Here is a 10,128-nt window from a genome sequence, read left to right as displayed (position 1 = left end):
ATACTATTTTCATAGCCAAATCAATTTCTGAAAAACCTTACAAAGGACATGCCAGTAAACCTTTCATGTTATTTACACAAATTATCAAAAGAAATGAGCATTCACAAACTTATCTATATTTCAGAATGAATTATGTTCTCTTTTGCAGTCAGCATCAGTATTTTATCAAGCAACTTGTTGGAACCACAAGCCAATTATTTATAGATACATTTTTAATTCCTCAGTTGCATGTATTTTTTGTATCCTTAGCTGCAGATTACAGTGATAATAGGAACACACCTAGAATATGTGCTATGAAACTTTTAACCACGCATTGCACTATTTACCATTCAGGACAGACCTTTCAATTCAGAAAGTGCTGAATGCATTACCAGGCCCATTGTCCAAAACCTCTGCTAGCCATATCATTTATCTCTTTTGTGGTAATAAAGAGATTCCTGGCATTCTGGTATTAAGAAACCAGAAGTAATATATTAGTTTTACTTTTCCTCTGCTACTTACAAATGAACACATACGACAGAGCACATAGTTTAGAAGACTATGAAGATAGTGTCCTCTTGAATGACAGACTGTCTGGTTGATTTACATGAAATACCAAGTGCTCATATGAGAAAAGGTTAAAATTAGATTGACGAGCAAATGTGCTACCAGACTGCTGGCTGACAAATGGCAAAGTTATGCCAACGTATTACTTATTCTGGAGGCGCCCAAGAAGCAAGCAGGAGGATAGTAAATCATGTGCTAGAATACATTCACGTTTAGCATAAACAAAGAGTCCTCAGGGTCTGCAACAGGAACATATTAGCTATATGTAATTTATGTCAACAAATAAGTCGGTGGAACAATTTCATTATTCGATATGGAATTTGAATGACTCGTGTTTTCTTAAGTCAAGAGTGGGCTGCTCTACTGTCATTTAAATTAGTTCGGAATAATGCCCTGTTGAACGACTACATTGTTCTTCCAATAAATTGACTATTGTGCTACATCCTCCTTCCTCCCACCAGTTAGACAATGAAAATACAGATTAGTCATGCAGCTTGCCACAGTGGCTCTTAGATTAAAGTCTGATTGCTTCTTGGTCACTGTGAAGAGTAGTCTAGTTCAGTGGTGGTAACTCCTTTGTCTTTCTCCTTTCTTTTCAGCAAGTTCTGCTGAGATCCATGCTGTCAGCTATATTAAAATAGTTGATTAAGAAATGTTAGCTAAGGAAAAATTTTAACTTCGGTTCTTAAAATTCAGCAGTGAATATGCATTACAGACTGACCTTCGTGCTCTAGGCACTCAGCAGATCTGAAAATAAAGTTCTGTGAGAGATGGGCGCTAAAACCAAAACCTGCAATCAGAGATGCAGGACACATCTGTAAGCATTAGCTTTAATGATTAGCAGCTGGATAATGGAGATAATGAATAATAACCAGTCAGATGTGTCTCAATTTTGCCTATAAACTGGAAATACCATTCTGAAAGAGATAGAAACAAGTTAAATTACTGACAGCTGCTACTTTTTAAACTCATCCTATACACCTTAACTAGTTACTACTTAAAATGAAACAAGCTGTTACTTTATGAAGTGGACAACACAAAACTGTACCTTTCTCCCTTTGGAGCTAATGGAAATTCTGCAGCTTACTCCTGTGGAATTACAGGTTGGCTATAGAGTGAATTTTTCAATATGTGAACACGAATTAAATAGGAATTTACAAAGCAGACAATATGGGCTTGAACCTGCTCTTCATTGGAACAACTTCTTGACATTTTGTTAATATGAAACTATGCTAAAGCCTTAACAGACCCAAACCCATTTGCCAACCTGTTTCCTTAGGGAAAAGTGTTCTTATTCCCTTTCAAATCGGCATGACAGACAGCATGTTAGGGGAGGGAGCTAATTGTCCCCATTAGTCATCACCTTGTCAGGATGACTGGCAGCCAGTAGCCTTCAGGCTTGCTTGAAAAGCTAAAGCTAGTTAAGATCTTCTTAAGTCTGGACTGGAGAGACACCTCGAGACCCGCTGCCCCTCGGTGACACCTGAAAAGCTGGTCCAATATTTTATGCCAGGTCTTTGATATGTTTGGTAGTTTCTTCTTCTTCCAAAACTACTAGTCAGGTAACAGGGGAGGGGAAAAAAAAGGAATTCAAGGTTTGAATCGCAGCAGGGTCTCCTTCTAGCCTCCTCCCCCTGCAATATTATTCTTGCAAGTGATTGATGACCAGGGATATGCAGGAACAATTTGTTACTATCTAAAATAATCCACTAGGGTGCAAAATAGCCTCTATAAAAAGAGTAGCCATTTCTGGAACAATCTCTGCTTTTTAAAGCTCTGATATATTGAATGGAATTTACCATCGGAGCCTTCACAAGTAGCTGTTGGAAGCAGTTATTAAAGTAGGTATTAGGCTAGATTCAGTTCTTGTGCAAACAGTTGTAGCTCCCGTGAGTACGATCACACTGACAGGCTGGTTTCAGTCCTTTAGGCAAGAAAGAGGCAAAAAAGTGAGAGACGCTAGCAGAGCATCTGCTAGTTAGATCAAAAAAAGTCTGTCTTGTTGGCAGAGCTATTGTCCTTCGGTCACACCAATCCTAATTTGAGTCCTGCTTGCAGCAGCATATAAAACCTGTGACAAACATAGTCATGCTGACATTGAGGTGGATGCCAAAAGAAGATAATCACGAGTACTCGAGACTGCAAAGAAAAAAAAAACACAGAGAAGGAAAGCTTTCAGGCCTGAAATTTGGGGAGAAAAAAAAAGAAAAAAAAAATTGGATTTATGTCTTTTTCTCCCCAATCCTCATTCAATATAAAAAGCAATCCTCAAAAATTGCAAACACACGCCTGGATCAGATCCTTTTCCAGAAATTCAGGTCTGTGTCTGTGCACTGTTTGGCCTAAGGCTAGGGCGTATGCAAAACAGAGAAATACTTTATATTTTCAGGCTTACAGTATTTTTATTCATGAATGTCTATGAATTGTCCTATTTGTTCTGGTTGCTCTTTGGGTCTTTTATTGTGCCTGATACAGCAATTTGGCCTGGTCCAGAAGTGATTCATCTAATTACTTTGAAGAGAGACAAAATCCCTGGCAGAGATTAACAGATGCTTCTTGTAGTCCACATCTACGAGCAAGATTGTGTAGGTCAGAGTCACTGGCCTTGCCTGGGGCACTGATGATGCACTATAAGGCTGAGTGTCCAGCAGAACCAGAGGTGAACGCAACAGTCTGAAACGCGTAGGCAAGCTGATTCCCCTTGACCAAAAGGGATGCTACAAAAAGCTTCTGAGACTGGAAGCACTAACATCCTCTGTGGGTTATGGTTAATTTATTCATTAGATTCAAGCTGCACTAGAGATAGAGACAAGGCAGCAAAAATAACTGTTTCTGTCGTCCCCTCCTCCCACCTTCCCCATCGGTATTAGTAATCTGGATAGATACATAAGAAGTCATCTTTAATGACCACTGAAAGGTCTTCTTGAGTTAACTTTGCAAAAATGAGCAGCCTTTCTGTATCACCCCAAATACTTTGCATAGTTTTGTTTTGTATATAGATTTTTCATTTAGCCCCCAAGATACTAATTTATTTTCAGAGCTGCATTTACTTCCTGAAAAGGTGTTTGTTTCTTTTACACTGTGTTTTGAATGGATATATTTTTAATTGTCTTGGCTCTTGCGAAGATATAATAATAATAAAAAGGATGCTCCCAAGAGTACATGCAAATAGACTGGCTTTGAGTTAAAGGGAAAAAGGTTTCTCGGTTTGGTCTGGGTTGAATCTGTGCAGTCTGCTTGACTTCTCCAGAATTCCCTTGCTGTTTGGCTCCTCTTGTGTTCGTCTATCACATAGGAGCTACTTGTCGATTCTCCCTGACCCTGCCTGGAGCACTTGTGTTTTTTGGTAACGTTGTGGTTTTGATTAGATTTGTTTTTGTTCTTTTTTTTTTTTTCCTTGCCTGCTGGGCAGTGAAGGCACCCTTACGCATTTCATTAATCAAAAGAAAATTACAGCTTTTTTTTTTCCTCTGATAAAGACAATCCTATTGCTGTCTTAATGATGAGTAAAAACACATTATTAGAAATGTGAGCACTTGCATTGTATTGTGCAAAGGCAGGATGAGGTTTTGACTTTAATAATAGGTAACTATAAACGCACCATAATTACATACTAGGAATGGGAGTTCACCTTTTTTGATTATTTCAGCTTATAACGAAGATGCCCTCTGGTGGCTGCAAGATAAGATGTTATTTAAGCCCTCAGGTAAGAACAGCAGCAGTGGGACAGCTGGGGGATGGGGGTCTCCCCAGTCTGTCCCTGCCACTGCACTAGCAGCCAAAGGCAGCTGCAGTGGGGGGAGCCTGAGCTCAGGCCAGCACAGAGTGCCCCTCTGAGCCCAGGGCTCTGCACCGCTCACTCACCTGTGCGAGTCCAGCTAAACAAGAATGGCTCCCAGTGCCTGGGTTTGCTGATGAGCACCACATTGCTTAGGAAATTAATTGCAGCCTTGAAATGGGGCAGAACTGCGCATCGCAGAGATGATCAGATGATCGCCATCTGGAATAGATGAGCTGTGCATACGCTTACTGTAATACACGCAATGGTATGGTTTGTCCTGAATTATTTTCCCAGAGATGACTAGCTAGTTTCATCTGCAAAGTATTTTCAGGAGAGGAATTCCTGGAACTGCTTAGGTTTTGTTTTTTGGGGTTTTTTTTTTTAATAACTGAAATCTGGATTTTCAACACTTCAGTACCAAAAATTTACCCTAGAATAGAGGGTAAAGCTTTGCTGTTTCTAGAGACACCACAGTGAAGATGGAGCTAGACCACTCTCTTAAATACAGTTTACTAAGAAACAACTTTAAAACCAAGGGTGAAACTTGGGCTTGGTTTTTAAGATTTATCTTCCCACTCTCGTACACAAGCTTACTTCCCTACTTCTGTCTTTGTTCAATAACTTCTGTGGTTCAAGAGCTCATGGCACAGCGACTGTCCAAGTGGCAACGGGCTTTTTACTATGTGAATGAAGCCTGTGACTTGCTGATGAGCTGCCTCCTTCCCACTCACGTATTGAACCCTCTTCCTACCGACAGCTGGAACTTGTTGAACTATGGAAAGTGAGCAGAGCAGGGCTGGAAGGTCATGAACTTAAGATATACACAGCTGGTAACTTCTGGAGCATTTTATTCTACCAAGCTACACCAGCCCCTCTTAAAGCTGTTTGAAACCTAGTTTTCATTTTGTTCTGGCAAAGACAGCAACACTCGGAGCTCTCTGGACACCCACTCCTCCAGCTGCACTTGAATGATGTTTTCTTGACACGAGGAAGACCTGGAGCGCGTCACCCCCTCACTGCAGCCCCTGCCGCACACCTCCCTCCCCTCTCCCAGGGCTGTAGCAGCCTGCGCACCAAAGCCCAGCTCTGATCCGGCCCAGCTGCGTAACCTTGCCTCAGACTGCTGAAAAAAAAGCTGTGAGAAAGTCTGTGGAGAGATAAGAAAGTTAAATTACAGACAGGGGTAGAGCTGTCGAGACAGGATTGCCAGTAGCTCAAGGATTCAGGAGGGAAAGCAGAAACGTGGAAAGGTATAAAATCTAAAGGAAGAAAAGAGCAAGGCTAGTCAGGAAATCAGGTCAGTTTGTTGGGCAAGTTTGTTGGAGCTTGGCAGAAGATGGAAACGCGGCAACACTGAGGGTCTGCTCCGGGGAGCTGCATGGACTGACCCTGCCCAATGCCTGCCAGGCCAGCAAAGCCACCACAGGTACCTTGCTGGGTGAGCATACTCGTGCTTAGCCTAATGGCTCGTGAAATCCTACCTTTCTTTTCTGTGGGCTAGTCAATACATAACTGCTTTATGCCCCTAGTGATGTATATTCTGCTTACAGATTATCTTTGAGACTGGCTAAAGATACCTGAACAAACTGATACAAAAGTGAAGCTGTAACAAGTACCTGTAAATACATGTTCATATTTTTTACATTCACTGGAAGGCAAAAAAAGGAGCATCTTCTCATTGGTGGAAAAGTATTTCCCATTGGGGAAAGACTGAAGCATACGAAGGAAAAGTAATTTTCTACTTGTGCTTGCAAAAAGCTAAAACTATTTACCAAAACATCCTATTTACTAGTAAATTTTTTCTTGGCCTTCTTTTAAACCATTGTTTTAGTCCATTAGCCTTAAGTGCTTCACAGATACTGCTTAAAAACATCAGCCCTGTGTGTGAATTTCAGGTGGTGAAAATACTGGGGGAAATTCCTACGGCAGATGACTTCTTTAGGATCAGAAGAGTGTACATGCGGAAATCATTTTCCAAATGTTCTCTCCCTTGGTAACACTAGCATGCTAGGCTCTAAAACAATAAAGCTACTTCGAAAGCTGCCTGAGCAGGTTGATCTGAACACCTGTAGTGTGCATGTGGGAAGCCTTTAGGGTGCCACATACCTTCGTTCTTTTAAGTTCTCCAGAAATCTTTCTCTATCCCAGTGACGCTGTCGAAAGAGATCACGTTATTCAGCTGAAGGGAGACCGATAGAACACAGCAGAATTCAGAACACCACTGATGTAAGTACTGAGTGAGGGGATACTGTTGGACAAGGCAAGATAACTTAAACAGCTAAAGCTTGCCTGTTGACAAACTGTCTTTTCTTCTGGGACATGGAAAAAAAATCCGGCAGTATTTTCCCGAGGTATGATTTCTTCTTTACAAGAGAAATGGGCTGCACAGGTTTCTCGGATGGTAGATGCAGTTAGAGCCGTCCTGGAAAGGAAAGACTGATTCATTCCACATGCAGGCTTTTACACGCTCCCTCTGGTCACTGCACTGTAAATCTTTGCTGTTCTGACATCAGCTTGGCTTTTCTCAGTAGCTGGAGGAGAAGTTGCCAAACAGAATAGGTTTTGTATATCCTAACCCCTATTCTGGATAGAATTAATGGACCAAGTATGAAAGCCAAAAGCCTCAGATTTGTTTGGGTTAACCAATGCCAGAATTTGTTGGCTAGGGAATGATACAGATGATCTTTTACAGTTGAAAGAGTATGTCAGTGTTGCAAGTGTTTGGAAGGTAACAGCATACATGTCTTAAATGCCACCAAATAACACACTGGCTTTCACAATAAGGCACTGCTGGACAGGATAGGATTGAGTATCTTATTCCAACACATGTGAAAGTTTGCAAATAATTTTGGAGTGGTTGATCAAAGCAAAAGGAACAAGCGCAGTGAAGTGTGCACGGGAGGAGGAGGAGTACAAACTCATATAAATATTCTGGCACATAAAACGCATTTCTCACATGATGTTTCTGCAGAAAGTGAGGTGGCACAGTTTTAGTCAATCATCAAGTTTGTCTGGTATGGTGGAGGTACCATAGCATAAATCAAAGCTAGAAGGGGAGAGCAAACCAGCACTTTTCACGTTATTTTTTTTTTCCTGAGAAAAACTGACAAAGAGTACCAGGAAAGTGCTTTAGACTACTCTTGACTTACTCCACAAATATTCTAGGCCAATATATGCAAACAGTCCTTAGCAGGGCTCAGCTGATCAACAGTACTTTGTTACACTGCTGTTAATGCATTGTGTGCACTTGTCTTGCACCTGCCAAATTTAGCTAATTTAGAAAACAGAGAAAGATAAAAGATTTTGTTCAGTGCCTAAGGAAAGACTACTTTCTAATCGCTAACAACCAAAAAACAATAGGGTCTGTGCATAATCTTGCACAAAATACTTGTATCAGTTTAAAATCATCCTACATGAACATGATGCTTACCAGTATTTGTTCAGAGGTAAAACATTTTATTAACAGCATGTTTGCAAGTCGGGTTCAAAACAAACTGTATGCAACAGGATGGAGTCTAACATTTGAACGAGCCAGTTAGTAATAAATGAGTTTTATTATATATAATAAAAGTATATTACATAAAGACATTGCATTATTGCAGGTTGCCTGATAGAAATGATACACACAACCTTATTGTATCAGGCAAAAGGTACCAATCTGAAAGCATTCTTATCAAATATATTTGGAGTTAAGGTAAGAGAGCTAAGTTTATCATGGGTCTAATTAGAAAAGCAAACAGATAGCAAAAAGCCTTTCCAACCTGCATTATTCTGAATCTATTACATACCGCTTTTGTAAGGCAGTATTCATACTTAATTCAAAAAGACTGCTTATTAATTTGATATTAATTCAGTATAGTGGTGAATAGCAATAATGTAACAAAATCCTTTAAGTTTTCAGTATTCATCTTCTCATCCATTGCATTTTAGACAGGCAACATACTAGGCCAGTATTTAAATTAACAAAAAATGGTAAAATGGCATTTCTTCAGTTACAGGAGTCTAAATGTGTTTAGTAGTATACAGTGTGAGGTTTTTTTTTTTTCCCCTCTTCATTAATAATAAGAGCCATCATTGTTGAGGACGTCTTTATTGCATAAGCTAATGTAAATCAAGTTTCCTAACCTCTAGGTGAGTCCCTTTTGCTAGCTCCACTGGAAACATTTATTCTCAGTATCTTGCATCAGCACGGTGCGACCAAAAGCCTGCAGCGTGACCCCAGCTGACCCACCCAGCAGGCTGCCTGGCCTGTCGCAGGGTTGGCGGAGTCCTTGGGATATGTCAAAACCAGGAGTATAACGTAAAAGGACTGTCTCCCAAGTGGGAGAGGGTTCTCCAGGGCGGCACAGCCTGCGGCGAGCGAGCCTCCCCTTTGCCTACCCAGCACCGGTGGCAAGGCGCAGGAGCCCACTGGATCACCCAGTCACTCCCCTCTGCTTCTGGGTGCACCCTGGGGTGCCCAAGACTAGGTCAGAGCCCCTCTCCTGCCATACGTGTCAATACAAAGCTATGTTGAGGACTGTGTGATTGGAAAAGCATTTGGCTGAGGAGACACGCTAGTCGGTATTTTACTCTGTTTCTTTTCCAAGCCTTACTTTGGGCAGAGCAGTCCTCTATCTGACACGCACCATCGGCAGTGGTGATCTTGCCAAAACGACAATAAAATCCAAGATTATCTTTAAAGAAATAAAATGCTCAAAGATTGCAGCTGGAAGGCAAACACTTGGGATAATTTTTAATTCCAGTGAAGTATTACCTCTGCTCTCCAGAACTGGGTATGCCAGCCTTGGGAAGACGAAAGGACTTTTAGGCAGCAATTCAATACTATGAACTACCAAAGTGACCCTCCATCTCCACCCTTACTTCTTGCATTTACAACTACAGTGTGCAGGCCTGGTTATATACAACTCTCGGTGTGGGCTGACACACAGAAGAACAGAGTTCTTGCATTCAAATCAGGTATTTCATCATGTATTTTTCATGTGTCTTTTCCTGTTTTGTCTGAAAGAGTAAGTGACTTTGTAATGTGGTTTGAAAGAGTTAAAATTTGATTTTAACAAAAGATAGAGGAGGGAAAAACCCAGACTGTAAAGCAGAAAGCAACTCCGAGCACTTCAAAATGAACGCAAAGGTTTTACCATAACCTGTTTGGGTTTTCCCCCAGTAAAGGAGCGGCTGAAGGAAAACGGTGACGCATCTTCATTTTTTTTGGATCTTTTTTATTCAAAAGTTTTCAAAGAAATAAAACAGAAAAAAGCTAACAATCTAATCAAATTTACAGTTCAAAAATGTCTTTTGGCGTTTAACAACAAGTCCTAGGAAACAAAACTACAGAGTTATCTTGAACCGGACAAATAAGTTACCACTGGCAAGTTTGTGGCACTAGTAAAACAAAAATAAAAAATTAACTCTCTTGATCATATAGATATCTCTATGAAAATCTTTTTTTTTCAATCTGTACAAAAGGTCTTTCTTCATAAATTAATTTTTTATAATTTAATGGCTGTCTACTATGTGATGTTTAAGTAACTGATTATTTCTTTATGTACAGAGGTTAAATTTCCCAAATCTTACCCAGACAATGAGTATGGCACTTAGTTCAGACATTTCTGGCAGCAGCTCTTCCCTCCCTCTAACACAGCTATCATACTGCAGTTTTAATTAACGCAAAAACATCAAGTAGTGAGAGATCCAGGTTTGGAAAGTTACCAGATACAGGCAAGGTGCTGCAGGAAGTCTGGACTTTTACAAAGCAGTAATATTCCAGGGAGCATAGAACCAATAATACCACAACTTTTTAA

The sequence above is a fragment of the Aptenodytes patagonicus genome, chromosome 6 (genome assembly GCF_965638725.1).
Source record: "Aptenodytes patagonicus chromosome 6, bAptPat1.pri.cur, whole genome shotgun sequence".
Taxonomy (NCBI): Eukaryota; Metazoa; Chordata; class Aves; order Sphenisciformes; family Spheniscidae; genus Aptenodytes; species Aptenodytes patagonicus.
This window is presented reverse-complemented; position numbering follows the sequence as displayed.